Source organism: Panthera leo, chromosome B2 (assembly GCF_018350215.1).
Source record: "Panthera leo isolate Ple1 chromosome B2, P.leo_Ple1_pat1.1, whole genome shotgun sequence".
NCBI classification, from domain to species: Eukaryota; Metazoa; Chordata; class Mammalia; order Carnivora; family Felidae; genus Panthera; species Panthera leo.
Window position 1 is genome coordinate 86,066,482 of NC_056683.1, and position 16,594 is coordinate 86,083,075.

Below are 16,594 nucleotides of genomic sequence, written 5' to 3' on the forward strand. Positions count from 1 at the left end.
TATATATGATGCATGGGGGGAAAGCAGGTATCTTGCCCCCAAACAAAATGATTGTAGGGCAAAGAGCTAAGACCACCTCTGGCACAGATGTCTGTAGTATACTCTCCTCCATTTCCAGAAATTCAGCATTAGATCAGAATTTGAGTATCTGTAATCCCTAAACTAAAAGATGTGAAACTTAATATGTAAGGCAAAGAAGGAATCTTTGTTGGTATAATAATTCCTCACTTCTCTGTTTGTTCATTTTCCTTAGACTTATGCATTCTACATTCACTCTGATTTGGTCCCCTCCATGCCCTGACTTGACCTCCACTTTTCGATGACCCATGCAACAAGCATTTATTGAGCATATACTATACTACTCTATACCTTGAAGATGAGATATGAAATACTCAAGAAAATAGGAAAAATATGTCTTCCCTATTATCTGAAATCTTGTTACTGAAGGCACTCATACCAAAAAATGTATAAAATAATAAAACTCATATTAGATAATGAAAAAACATTTGAAGAATTTTATAACCTAAACAAAATACTAGCCACTATAATTCAGGAAAAAAAAAGAAACGACAGAAAAACTCAGGTAACAAAAAGCAGATTCTCAAACAAAAGAAGGTAAAAAGAATATATTAGGCACAATTCTACATTAATATATTACAAATTCTCAATAAAGTGGATAATTTTCTGGAAACTAAAGTCAACTTAAAATAGGTGAATTCTAACCCTAACAATAATATTGGGGAATTTTGAAAAAGTTTTAAGAAGTTGAATTCCATGAACCTTGGCATAACCAAGCAGTTCAAATGGCCAATATTTTAAACTTCTTTGGAAGAGATAACTTCCCCACTGAGTGAAATGTTGCGGAGATTAAAATGGAGAATGATTCCCAATTCACATAAAGAAGCATAGACCTGATAAGAAAAAGTTATAAATTTAGGCAAAGACAAGAATGGAGAGTCAACTACAAGAGGCAGAATATCTCAACAACACCATAATAAAATTAATACGTTAAAGTTTAAACCAGAGACAGGATCCAATGGGTATATGAGAGAAATACAGTGAATATGCAAAAAATATTTACATGTCAGAATAAAAACAATTAGCAAATGCCATGAGTATGCAGTACCGCAAGAGGGAATAGAAAAAAGTAACAGTAATATTTTTAGCTTTATTGATCAACAATACTAAAATTAAGATAATAAGATTAGTATCTTACCTATCATATTGGCAAAGATAGCTTTAAAATCTTGCTCTCCAGTGAATACCATGGACAATGTCGTTGAGAAACACTCTCTGCTGTTTGAATCATAAATGGTACATACAGCTTTTTTTATAACAATTTTGCAGCATGTATCAAAATTTAAGTGTACACTATTTGACATAACAATTCAAAATTGACGGAACAATTTGAAATTGACATAACAATTTCTCAAAAATTGACTTAAGGAAATAATGTGAGACACCTGCAAGTCACAGCTAAAATGATATTATTTATAGTAATATTATTTATAATAAAAACATTAAATTATCTAAAGGTCTTACAAAAGGAAACTGATTAGGAAACATTATGGGAGCTATATAAATACCATATTTGTTTTGTGCATAAAATATTGTCTAGTGAGAAGTTATGCAACCAGAATATAGAACCAAATTTCAAAAAAATTAACATATGTGATATCTAAGTGTGTATGCATAGAAGTAAATATGTACCCAAATTATTAACACTGTCTGATCTTTGGATTGGTTTACTTACTATCCCTGGTGTTCTTTAGTATTCATATCCTCTCCAAAGAAAGTATTTTACTTTTATAACCAGGTATAATAATAATAATACAGTAATAATAATGAATTCAAGAGGTAAAATAGAGGGAAATCCTGATTATAAAATTTGAGAGAATTATGTTATTTCCCCTGGGGATTTATAAGTGAAGGGTTGACTGCCAGCTTTCAGGAGTAATTGAGGAAGAGAAGCCAAGGGAATTGACTGGATTCCTTGTACAAAGATATTCCTGCTCCACTGCTCTAAGTTCCGGACTTCTCCTTTGGTGGTGATTCATGTCTAAAGGAGTCTACAGACATCTATTATGAAATACTCAGATCATCGCTGCTTGAAAAGCAATAATACAGACACCACACAGCAGGACATTAAGGAAGGACACAGCCCTGCCCTTGTTTTAAAGTTTCTCTGGTTTTTTAAAGGCTAATCCAGAGAAAGACAATTTTTGTTTCAACATTTGCCATCCCACACTACTATTTCAGACTAACATTAAAAAGAAAATGCAAGGAAGAAAAATGAGTCAAATGCATACGTTCTGCTGCAAATACAAAGGAAACTAAAAGTGGCTTGCCAATGAATGAACTTTCCTAGAGTTAAGAACTTTATGAGCAAGTCTGTCGTTAACAAATCTGGAAAGAGAGCTGATGTTAATCCTGTGGATCTGTCAGGTTCTCATTTTTTCTGTGTGCCTTTTTTTCTTCCACCACTAAGTCTCCTCTAATTCCAAAGGTATGAAGGAAAAAAACCAATTACCAAGAGAAAATGAGAATGGTGCTAAGAATGTTTTTCTCCTTTGGTTTTGATTAGTGGCTTTATGTGACCAGTTATTTTTAGCTATTGGCTTAAAGATATTTCACTGAGATAGTTCTCATTGAATATATTTCTTCCTTTTAGTTTATAGTGCTTTAAACATAGTATATAATATATACCTTTATACTATATGTTGGAAAATTCATACGGTAGTGAATATTGACATAAAATATGCAAATTCAAATCAGTCCCTAATTGCCTTGTGGTAATGAATTACATCTGATGATTTAAACAACAAAAACATGATGCCTTATTTCTTGAATTAGTTAATTTTTTAAACCTGCCCAGTTATTGATCAAAGTGAGGATTATTTTAATCAAACATGATTCCTAGTTTTTATATACCTAGAATGAACATTGATTTGGAAGCTAGCCTTTTATATACCTAGAATGAACATTGATTTGGAAGTTCTCCTGGCCCGGCTATTATGTAAATTTTTTGTTGCTAGCTATTATCTATGCATTCCTTGGTTATCGTTTGCTAGTTCAAATATAAATAAGGGGGAATTTGCAAATGATAACCTCAATAACCAATTGTTTAAAACAATTTTCTCAATGAAAATAGTACAAATACAATTTAACTTTAAGTAGAAATAAGCACATGATAAGAAACATGAGGTCTATCACTCTGTCTCAGATAAAACCCATCACTAAGGGGTATGTAAATGGCTCAGTGAGTTAAGCATCTGACTCTTGATCTCAGCTCAGATCTCAGTCTCAGGGTCATGAGTTCAACCTCCACATTGGGCTTTGTACTGGGGGAGGAGTCTACTTCAAATAAACAAACAAACAAACAAAAAAGTCAATAAATTTTCCAGCTAGAAAAAACAGGAAATACACTACAGCAAAATGGAATATATTTTCCCAGAAACGTTAGTGATATTATTATTAAAATATTTGCAAATTCTTCAGTTCAAACTATTGGTAAACAATCAGTTTTCTCTATTTGTACCCTGGAGAATGAGAAACACACAATGTTATTGTGTCCTGCACAGCATGGTTACAAATAATAAACTGTCAGAATCAAGAATGCAAACTGCAAAAAAACAAAACAAAACAAACAAACAAACAAACTGGACTATCTTGGAAGAGAGCCTGAGTTATGTTCCTGGGAGGAAAATCTGTGATTTTTTGTTGATTTGAATAGATTTTAAAATGATCTATTCTATACAAACTTCTTCCATGGGGGCCTCAGAAAAACAAGCAGTAAAATTTAGGTAAGGCCATTCATTATTCTTTTTAGTTGTTCATTTATTACAAAAGACTGAAACCAGGATCTCACAGAAAATTTCCTTGTAAGCCTGTCAGCAACTAGCTGAGCCATATTCGGCATTTATCTGAACATCACGAGTCTCCTGAGAGACTTTTACATATGCATCAACATGTAAAACTGTGAAGAATATAATGAAATGGAAAATATGGTCCTTGGAACCTTGATGTACTCAGTAAAATCTTCATCTGGTGCTAAAGCATGTGGAGCAACGTTTGATGAAGTAGCTATAGCCAAGGGACATGGAGGTGGTTTTCATTCAATTTTTCTTTACTTCTCTGTCACATGCTTCTCCAAACCCAGGAGTTACAAAGACAGACTCAAAGGAGCAGTCATCTTAACAAATTTAACAATACAAGAAGACATTTCAGGAACTTTTTAAAATACTTGGACATTGGGTTAAGATAACCAGTGATAACTAAGCTTGTCTTCTGTTTCCAGCATGATTATTGCCTATCACCTATGTAGCTCTGCCTAGCAGACAAAAATAACATATCTCATGTATATCTACAGGCAAGTTTGCTATAGCATTTTTTTAGTGTTAGGAAAAGGTGTTTTCTATAAAAAGGAAATAGATCAACTGTTTTTAAAGGTCAAATCTGATTTTGATGACACCAGAGTATCCTCATCCATATAAAGGACAAATTGCAAGAGAATGTTTTATGCTGTTAGAATCATAGTGATTCTATATTTGGAAAAGAACACAAAATTATTAGGTCCACGCCAATGTTTCTCAAATTAGGGTTCATCTACATATTGCAGGTCTGCAATCCAGTGATCATTTAAAGACAAACATATTCTTAACCACCCAAATGAGCACCGTATAACTACCATGCAATTGGAAAATCTTATAATTGCAATTGTGTTTACAATCGTGTAAGTGTTAAAAGCTGTAATTTTGAGCCATAAGAAAATTCTGTCAGTCTGTTTAATAGCCAAAAACTTCAAGATGCCTAGCAGTTTGAGTAGGGAAAGGAAATGGGAGACATGAGTTACTACACAGTATAGATAAGATAAAATCGGAAGAACTCCTGTCTTCATCAGTACTTTCTTTAGGTTGCCTACATGAATTTAGTTTCAGCAACAATACGTTATTTATCATACTATGAAATTATTTAGATTAACGTTAGATTGATGACTTGCTAAAAGGTGACAAAAACCCAAGAATCCTGTAGCGGATTCTATCATATGTCTGAGAATTTATTGAGGAAGGAAGGTTATTTGAAGGAAATATGCAAGAGTAGAGACTGCCTTGGTGTTTCTTCCCCACTCTATGCCATTCTCCTAGCCCACATAATGCGAAACTGGCCTCTAATTCTCTTCTAAACGCTTGATGAGCTTCAAAAAGCCATATCCCCACTTAAGATTAGAGCAGAGAACTGGAGATTGTTTTGAAGCTTAGGAATGAATGGAGACAGTTACTTGGCACCAGTTACGATGAATCCAAAGCTTAGAGATAGACTGGGGTACTCTTAGAGTTTGAATGGGGATAGACAGCATGACAGAAAAGCCTGAAAATCCAGAGCTTGACACAGTGAGGTGGTCAATTTTCCTACAGACCAAGTGGATACTCAGAATTTTACAGGGTTAGGATAATATTGAAAGAATCCTACTAGGGGCTCCTGGGTGGCTCAGTCGGTTGAGTGTCCAACTTCAGCTCAGGTCATGATCTCATGACTTGTGAGTTCAAGCCCCGTGTCAGGCTCTGTGCTTGAGAGCTCAGAGCCTGGAGCCTGCTTTGGATCTTCTGTCACCCTCTCTCTGCCCCTCCCCCAGTGATTCTCTCTCTCTCTCTCTCTCTCTCTCTTCCCCCCCCCCCAAAATAAATAGGTAAACTTAAAAAGAGAGAGAGAGAAAAAACCCTACTAAGACAACCAGGGGTGTTGTTCACGAGGTTAGGATATGGGAGTATTTTCGAGCATGTGTTATCAGCCTCAGGAAATGATACAGTGAGTAGCAACGAGATAGGGCTTTATCCTTCTTTCTCATCACTACTTCCATGTCCCAGACCCAGAAAAAATAGGAGTCATAGAGGTGAGGAGCAGACCATGAAGCAGAGAAAATAGAACAGACCATATTCCTTTCTTTATGGGGTCCACAGTAATGCATGTCAGGACCAAACAGGAGGAGGAAGCAGAAATTAATCTATTAATATCAATTAATATTTAATAGATACTAATTATACTATTGATTAATTTAATATCAATTTATTTAGTTAATATTGAATTTTTAAAGAGACTAACTTTTTATTTAGCTTATAATCAGATATATAGCTACATATATTTCTTTTCAGGCATGTTGAAGAATATTGTAAAAAAACTGTTAATTTTAAAGTGATTGAAGACACACAAGAACAAATAATTTTTTCCTACATCATTTGAAAGTAGGTTGCTAATGCAATGTTCCATCATTTTCAAATACTTCAGCATGCAATTTCTATAAACAAGGATTTTTTTTATATAATAGAATTCAGCTACCAAAATCAAGAAATCAATCTGATACCTGGCCAGTATCAAATCCTCAGACTCCACTCAGTTTTCCAGTTGTTCCAGTAATTTCCTTTAAAGCAAAAAGATCCAGTCCAAGAGCACACATCGCACTTAGCTATTCTGTCTCTTGAATGCCCTTCAATCTGGAAGAGTTTCTCCTTGTCTTTCATGACTACTTTGGCTTTCATGAGCTTGACACTTGTGAAAATTATAAGCCAATGCTATGTGGAATGCTCTACAATTAGTGTTTGCCTTCTGTTTTTCATGATAACATTTGGATTATGTGTCTTTAGCAAGGATATCACAGAAGTTCTCGTTGCACTCCACCAAGCGGTACATGATCACAGTTTGTTCCATTCCTGTATTTGGCCATTTGATTAAGGTTGTATTGCACTTTCTAGTATCTAAAATTGGGATTCTTTTAATACCTGCAAGTGACCAGAAAACTTATGTTCAACATGCCTAAGGGCTATGGGCTAAGAAAGAAAATCCCATGTTGTCTGTTTATAAAGTTAATCATGAAAACTAAAATGAAGGCATTATCTAATGTCTTAAAGGATCCATACATAACCCAATTTAGGGGAAAATAAATCCAACAAACTATTAAAATCCATTCATGTTACATCTAAAAAATGTTGAGTTCCAGAAAGTTGGAGGGACTACAGTTTTCCAGTGACAGATCCAGAAGCCAAACAAAATCTCACAGCTCAAAGCCTTGTTCTCATTCAATCAAAAGACAATATGCCTGTGGTGTGAAATTCCCTCTTCTCTCTACCTCCCAAAGTTGGGGTAGGTAATAACCCTAATTATAACATATTGACTACATACTATGTGCCAAGAATTAGCCTGTTTTATATGTGTATCATTTCATTTTCTTCTCACAGAAATCCTGTGAAGGAGTCGTATAGATATCTTCATTTAAAATGTAGGGTCACCTTGGTACTTCAGCTAGTTAAGTGTTCAACTTCAGCTTAGGTCATAACCTCACTGTTTGTGAGTTCAAGCCCTGCATCAGGCTCTGTGCTGACAGCTCAGAGGCTAGAACCTTCTTCAGATTCTGTCTCCATCTCTCTTCCCCCCGCCCCCCGCTCATGCTCTCTCTCTCTCTCTCTCAAATATAAAATAAAATATAAAATTTTTTTAAATAAAATAAAATGAAAGTGAGGCATGAAAAATTTTTTTTTAATTTATCCAAGGTTACATGATTTCAAAGTGGCAAGCAGGCAGTCAGACTGTTGGAGCAGGCATTAACTTCCATACCACACTGCCCCTCTGCCTGCCCTCTTAAATTCTATTCAGAGAGTTCTTACTGTTCTGTGTTGGAATTATGTGGTTTTTTTGTGTGTGTGTCTCGTGTCCATGAAATACAGACGGACCAACACTAAACCATGCTGCACACCTAGAAAACTGATTTGAGGATTAACACAAAAGTCTGCACAACCTGAACCACAGAATTCAGCAGGTACGTGGTGAGGAGAGGTGAACTTGGGGAGAGAGAAGCCATGGAGGACAGGGAGCCACTTTTGCATGTGGAGAGACGACAGAGACGGGGGGTGGGGGGCAGCAGAAGAATATGGGAAAAGCACCTCTTTCCACAAGCAGCTGGAGAGAAAGTGGAAAATTAGAAACAGCCACAGGGACTAAACTAAAAAGGGAGAAAGGAGAAGGTTTAAATTCCATTAAGACTGTAAACAGGGGGAACACAGACTCTGAAACTCTGCAGCTCAATACCTGGCATTGCTCTGGTGGGAAAGGCAAATGCCCAGGGGCAGAGTGGGGTCCGGGAGGTTCTCAGGCCACATGGGGAAAAGCGGTTCCATTGCTGGAAGAACATTTTATAGAGACTGTTGAAGTCACCTGGTCCCAGAAGACCCCAGAGAACGGCCCATTCACTGGTGCTGGAACAAGGTCCTTAAGGGTAAAGCCTGGTGCCAGATGTGTGTTGTGATTTTCCATAATCCCTGAAACGTTGCTGCTACACTATCTCACGAACTTTCTCTGGGGCGGGCTGGCACCTGGCTGCAGTCTTGGGGCACCGGCAGCAGCAGGGTCCAGCAAGCGTTCCTGGGTGCAGCCAACATTCAGTCATTGCTCATTCAGCCATTGCTTGGTGAGACCCTCCCGCAGAGGGGCGGAACGGGTCAAAGCAGCAGTCCTGCAGAGGCAAGGGGCTGGAGAGAAAACAGTTGCATTTGAGACACAACTCAGGAGAGAGGTACTGCCTGGGGCTTGGTCACGGACAGTGAAAAAGAGGGGAGTGGACAAAAGCTGAAGACAGAGAACGGGTGCATGATAGCTGATCGGGGAGAACAGAGTTCCGATACTAGACACTGGGTAGCTGGGTGACGCCATTTTCACCGCTCCCGGGCATGCACATACGCACCTATGAGCACCACAACAATCCACCTCAGTAGGGTAATAGTGCCATCTAGTGGAGAAGGGAACTGTTAGACTAAGCCCCGCCCAACTGGGCCAACCTCCTTTTTCAAAAACACAAGTCTCACTGCCTGTTTAGTTAAGCTCACTATAGAGAGCTTCATAGTCTGCTTTCCAGGGGAAAACAAAGTAATTTCAGTCAAATTTGAATCTGTTAGCAGGTTCATCTATTCAATTTTATTTTTTTTCTCTTTTTCATTTCTTTTCTTTTTCTTGAAAACAGAAAGAGAAAAACTTCATTTTTATTTCCAATTTTTATGAAAAATATTTTAAGTTTTTACTATATTTTTACTTTTATGTAATTTTTTTCAAATTCTATTTTGCTTCCATCATTTAATTTTAGTGTACTACAGTGTAGTCACTTTTTCAAATTTTCAAATGATTTCCTTTTTTTTTCCTTTTTCTCTTTTTCATTTTATTTATTTTTCTTGAATACAGACAGAGAAAAAATTCATTTTTATTTTTAATTTTTATTTAAAATATTTTTCTTTAATTCTTTTCTACTATATTCTTTACTTTTGTGTAAATTTTTTCAAATTCTATTTTACTTCCATCATTTCATTTTAGTCTACATCAGTGTATTCATTTTTTCAAATTCAAAAATGACTTCCTCTTTTTTTTTCTCTTCCCCACCCCCTTTTTTCTCTAATCTATCAAACCACTTTTAACACCCAACCAAAACACACCTAGGATCTAGCATCAATTATTCAATCTTGTGTGTGTGTGTAATTTTTTAATTTTAATATTTTTTAATTTTAATTTTTTTGCCTCTTTAATTCCTTTTCTCCCTTCAAAATGAAGAAACGAAGGAATTCACCCCAAAAGAAAGAGCATGAAGAGATGACAGCCAGGGATTTAACTAACACAGATACAAACTAGATGTCTGAATCAGAATTTAGAATCATGATAAGAATACTAACTGGAGTCAAAAACAGACTAGAATCCTTTCCTGTGGAGCTAAAAGAAGTAAAAACTAGTCAGGATGAAATAAAAAATGTTATAACTGAGCTGCAATAACAGATGGATGCCACGGCGGCAAGGAGGGGTGAGGTAGAACAGAGAATCCACAATATAGAAGGCAAACTTACGGAGAATAATGAAGCAGAAAAAAAGAGGGAGATTAAGGCAGAAGAGCATGATTTAAAAATTAGAGAAATCAGTGGCCTATTAAAAAGGAACAACATCAGAATCATAGGGGTCCGAGAAGAGGAAGAGAGAGAAAAAGGGGTAGAAGGGTTATGTGAGAAAATCATAGCAGAAAACTTTCCTACCCTGGAGAAAGACACAGACATCAAAATCCAGGAAGTACAGAGGACCCCCATTGGATTCAACAAAAACCAACCATCAACAAGGCATATCATAGTCAAATCACAAAATACTCAGGCAAGGAGAGAATCATGAAAGCAGCAAGGGAAAAAAAAAGTTCCTAACCTACAAGGGAAGACAGATCAGGTTTGCAGCAGACCTATCCACAGCAACTTGGCAGGACAGAAAGGAGGGGCAGGATATATTCACTGTGCTCAATCAGAAAAATAGGCAGCCAAGAATTCTTTATCCAGCAAGGCTGTCATTCAAAATAGAAAGAGAGATAAAAATTTTCTCAGACACCCAAAAACTAAAGGAGTTTGTGACCACTAAACCAGCCCTGCAAGAAATTTTAAGAGGGACTCTCTGAGGGGAGAAAAGATGAATAAATAAATAAACAAACAAAGAAACAAACAAACAGCAAAAGCAACAAAGATTCGAAAGGACCAGAGACACCACTAGAAACTCCAACTCTACAAACATCATAATGGCAATAAATTCCTATCTTTCAGTACTCACTCTAAACATCAATGGACTCAATGCTCCAATCAAAAGACATAGGATAACATAATGGATAAGAAAACAAGATCCATCTACATGCTGCTTACAACAGACCCACTTTAGACCTAAAGACACCTTCAGATTGAAAGTAAGGGGATGGAGAACCATCTACCATGCTAATGGTCAACAAAAGAAAGCTGGAGTAGCCATACTTATATGAGACAATCTAGACCTTAAAATAAAGACTGTATCAAGAGATGCAGAAGGGCATTATATCATAATCAAGGGGTCTATCCCCCAAGAAGACCTAACAATTGTAAACATGTATGCGCCAAATGTGAGAGCACCCAAATATATAAATCAATTAATCACAAACGTAAAGAAACTCATCCATAGTAATAACATAATAGTAGGAGACTTCAATACCCCACTCACAACAATGGACAGATCATATAATCAAAAAATCAACAAGGAAACAATGGCTTTGAGTGACACACTGGACCAGATTGACTTAACATATATATTCACAACATTTCATCCTAAAGCAGCAGAATATACATTCCTCTCCAGTGCACATGGAACGTTCTCCAGAAAAACCACATACTGGGACACAAATCAGCCTTCAGCAAGTACAAAAAGATCGAGATCATACTGTGCATATTTTCAGATCACAATGCTACAAAACTCAAAATCAACCACAAGAAAAAATTTGGAAAGGTAACAAATACTTGGAGACTGAAGATCATCCTCCTAAAGAATGAATGGGCTAACCAAGCAGTTAAAGAGGAAATTAAAAAGTATATAGAAGCCAATGAAAATTATAACACAACAACCCAAATCCTCTGGGACTCAGCAAAGGCAGTCATAAGAGGAAAGTTATAGCAGTCCAGGACTTCCTAAAGAAGGAAGAAAGATGTCAGATACACAACCTAACCTTACGCCTTAAGAAGCTGGAAAAAGAACAGCAAATAAAACCCCAAAGCAGCAGAAGACAGGAAATAATAAAGCTTAGAGCAGAAATTAATGCTATCAAAACCAAAAAAAACAGTAGAACAGATCAATGAAACCAGAAGCTGCTTCTTTAAAAGAATTAACAAAATTGGTAAACCACTAGCCAGTTTGATCACAAAGAAAAAGGAAAGGACCCAAATAAATAAAATCAAGAATGAAAGAGGAGAGATCACAACCAACACAGCAGAAATAAAAACAATAATAAGAGAATATTATGAACAGTTATATGGCAATAAAATGGACAATCTGGAAGAAATGGACAAATTCCTAGAAATATATACACTACCAAAACTGAAACAGGAAGAAATAGAAAATTTGAACAGATCCATAACCGGTAAGGAAATCGAATTAGTAATAAAAAATCTCCCAAAAACAAGAGTCAAGGGCCAGATGGCTTTCCAGGGGAATTCTTCCAAACAAGTAAGGAAGAGTTAATACCTATTCTCTTGAAGCTGTTCAAAAAATAGAAATGGAAGGAAAACTTCCAAACACTTTGTATGAAGCCAGCATTACCTTGATTCCAAAACCAGAGACCCCACTAAAAAGGAGAACTATAGACCAATTTCCCTGATGAACATGGATGCAAAAACCCTCAACAAGATATTAGCCAACCGGATCCAACAATACACTAAAAAAATTATTCACCACAACCAAGTGGGATTTACACCTGGGATGCAGGGCTGGTTCAATATCCGCAAAACAATCAATGTGATTCATCACATCAATAAAATAAAGGACAAGAACCATATGATCCTCTCAATAGATACAGAGAAACGTTTGACAAAATACAGCATCCTTTCTTGATTAAAACCCTCAAGAAAGTAGGGATAGAAGGAACATAACTCGAGATTATAAAAGCCATATATGAACGACCCAATGCTAATATCATCCTCAACAGGGGAAAAAATGACAGCTTCCCCCCCTAAGGTCAGGAACCAGACAGGGATGTCCACTCTTGCCACTGTTATTCAACATAGTATTGGAAGTCTTAGCCTCTACAATCTCACAACACAAAGAAATAAAAGGCATCCAAATCAGCCAGGAGGAGGTCAAACTTTCACTCTTCGCATATGACATGATACTCTATATGGAAAACCCAAAAGATTCCACCAAAAAACTGCTAGAACTGATTCATGAATTCAGCAAAGTTGCAGGATATAAAATCAATGCACAGAAATCGGTTGCCTTCCTATACACCAACAATGAAGCAGCAGAAAGAGAAATCAAGGAATTGATCCCATTTACAATTGCACGAAACCCATAAAATACCTAGAAATAAATCTAACCAAAGAGGTGAAAAATCTATACACTGAAAACTATAGAAAGCTTATGAAAGAAATTGAAGAAGACACAAAGAAATGGCAAAAGATTCCATGCTCCTGGATAGGAAGAACAAATATTGTTAAAATGTCGATACTACCCAAAGCAATCTACATATTCAACACAATCCCTAACAAAGTAACACCAGCATTCTTCACAGAGCTAGAACAAATAATCCTAAAATTTGTAGGGAACCACAAAAGACCTTGAATAGCGAAAGCAATCTTGAAAAAGAAAACCAAAGCAGGAGGCATCACAATCCCGGACTTCAAGTTATACTACAAAGCTGTGATCATCAAGACAGTATGGTACTGGCACAAAAACAGACACTCAGATCAATGGAACAGAAGAGAACCCAGAAATGGACCCGCAAACATATGACCAACTAATCTTTGACAAAGCAGGAAAGAATATCCAATGGAATAAAGACATTGTCTTCAGCAAGTGGTGCTGGGAAAACTGGACAGCGACATGCAGAAGAAGGAACCTGGACCACTTTCTTACACCATACACAAAAATAAACTCAAAGTGGATGAAAGATCTAAATGTAAGACCAGAAGCCATCAAAATCCTCCAGGAGAAACCAGGCAAAGACCTCCTTGACCTTGGCCACAGGAACTTCTTACTCAACACGTCTCCAAAGGCAAGGGAAACAAAAGCAAAAATAAGTATTGGGACCTCATCAAAATAGAAAGTTTCTGCACAGCAAAGGAAACAATCAGCCAAACTAAAAGGCAACCGATGGAGTGGGAGAAGATATTTGCAAATGACATATCAGATAAAGGGTTAGTATCCAAAATCTATAAAAAACTTACCAAACTCAACACCCAAAAAACATATAATCCAGTGAAGAAATGAGCAAAAGATATGAATAGACACTTCTCCAAAGAAGATATCCAGATGGTCAACTGACACATGAAAAAATGGTCAACTTCACTCATCGTCAGGGAAATACAAATCAAAACCACAATGAGATACCACCTCACACCTGTCAGAATCGCTAACATTAACAACTCAGGCAACAACAGATGTTGGCAAGGATGCGGAGAAAGAGGATCTCTTTTGCATTGTTGGTGGCAAGCAAGCTGGCGCAGCCCCTCTGGAAAACAGTATGGAGGTTCCTCAAAAAACTAAAAATAGAACTACCCTATGACCCAGCAATAGCACTACTAGGTATTTATCCAAGGGATACAGGGGTGCTGTTTTGAAGGGACACATGCACCCCCATGTTTATAGCAGCACTGTCAACAATAGCCAAAGTATGGAAAGAGCCCAAATGTCCATCGATGGATGAATGGATAAAGAAGATGTGGTATATATATGTGTATATATATATGTGTATATATATATATATATATATATATATATACACATATATATATGTATATATACGTACATACAATGGAGTATTACTCAGCTATCAAAAATAACGAAACCTTGCCATTTACAACTATGTGGATGGAACTGGAGGGTATTATTCTAAGTGAAATTAGTCAGTCAGAGAAACAAAAATATCACGTGACTTCACTAATATACAGACTTTAAGAGACAAAACAGATGAACATAAGGGAAGGGAAACAAAAATAATATAAAAACAGGGAGGGGGACAAAACAGAAGAGACTCATAAATATGGAGAACAAACTGAGGGTTGCTGGAGGGGTTGTGGGAGGGGGTATGTGGGCTAAATAAGTAAGGGGTACTAAGGAAATCTACTCCTGAAATCATTGTTGCCCTAGATGCTAACTAATTTGGATGTAAATTTAAAAAATTTAAAGTGAAATTCTCATTAAAAAAAAGAAATGTGTGCGTGTGTTCAATTCTCTCACTTGAGTATAAACCCCTCAAGGATAAGAATTGCCTTTTTCATTTTTTACTATGTGTCTGATGTGATGTTGGACACAGGAAAGAGTCAATAAATATTGTACCCAAAATGATTGATTAAAATTATTGAATATAAAGGAGGAGGAAAGAATGCTAGATGCAAAAATCAAAATGAAGCGGGTTTTAGAAGCATGAAAATCTGGCCACAATAACAAAGGCTTCAGTTTGTGGAGGGATCAAGTGAAGTTAAAGTTCCTAAGTCCTCTGCAGGAGACTGGTGAAGGCCTGAATCAGAAGATGAAAATGCTGAACTCCGTAAGACAGAGATAGAGACAAAGGCACCAAGAAAGGAACCTTGTGGGGGAAGTAGGAGGTAGTGAAATGACCTGTCAACAGGATTAAGAATTAGGTATCATGATTGGTTTCCATTGCTCACAATCAACTTGGAGGAAGGCTGACTAGTTCTCAGGACTTCTGGCCACGAGTCAGATCATGTGTGAAGCTATTACAAAGGTGTAGACCACAGCCACAAGATAGGCAATTGTATCAGGTTAGTGATTTTGCCTAAACTGACCTAATTGGTCAGCTGATTAAATTGACTTCAAAAGTTTTTTTAACAGACTTGGTTGTGTACAAATTGAACCAATCAAAGAGCTTGTATATATTCAATATGTCTGTGGACTAGCACATCTACTAAAGAAATCAACATATTCAGGGGAATTTGTAGCTGTCAGCAGGTGTTTGGCTACCAGCAATAAATAATTATATCACTTCTCAATATTCTGTACAGTTATGGCTTCATTTAAGGGATAATATAAAGAATGCAGCAAGGATGAAAGAATAATTATTGAATTCTAATAAAATGTTGGTTCAAAAGAAAATTTTAAAATAGCCAGTTGAAAAGCCTGCTGGCAAACACTTCAGAAGTGTGTTGAATCCTGCACTACACAGTACTGCTAATGCAGTTTCAAGGAAGCAATGGGTTGAGTTATTTAAAGTTAGAGAGATGAAAATAAAAAAGAAAGCAGGTCACAGAAATTGTACCATTGAAGAGCTTGCTGCAGAACACTGGAGGTCTGGCCGTGAAAATAAAAATCTCTGACAATCCTGATGAAATCTAAAAACAAAATAAGTAATATAGGGAAATGCAGCCTACATTATTAGATGGCAGAAGACAGATTCTTTCAAAAGAGCAAAGGGTCACATTTTCTGCAGATGAATTGCCACACCTGCAGTTTGCAAGTTTGGGATTAGGGCAAGGAAAATAGTCACCTTGGGATCTGACCACCCAGCTAGGCTCTAGCAACTGTAGCAGTAGATCTGAGGACCTTGCTCCAGTGGCTTCCTATTTGGAAAAGACTACTTAGTGAAGACAGTCAGAGATAGGGATTTAATGTGAATCTTGGTCAAGCCTGGGTCATTTTTCCCGAGGGGGAAAAACGTTCATATGGATGAATAATTTTAACATTCTTTGTTTCCTGGGATAGAAAACAGATCATTAGCCCATCTACACTAACACATTCAGTAGAAATACGATTTGTGTTTGCATGCAAGATATATGAGAATGTGAGTTGTTTATCCTTTGAAAGTACCTGCCTTTGATGACAAGGTCCGTGCCTTTCTTTAAGTTTGATGAGAACCTAGGCATTGGCATGGGCAGGTAGCTCCTATAAATATTTGAGTGATTCCCCTGGTCCTTGAATTTTTGCCACCAGATGAAAAGGAAATATTGATGCCTAGAGCTCTCCCCAGAAATCTCTGAAAGGCAATGGCTCCTCCAGAGAAGTCTGTCTGGCTTTAACATAGAGCTTCTTGTCTCCATTTTTCAGCACTGAAAGCACAATGGGAAAAGCT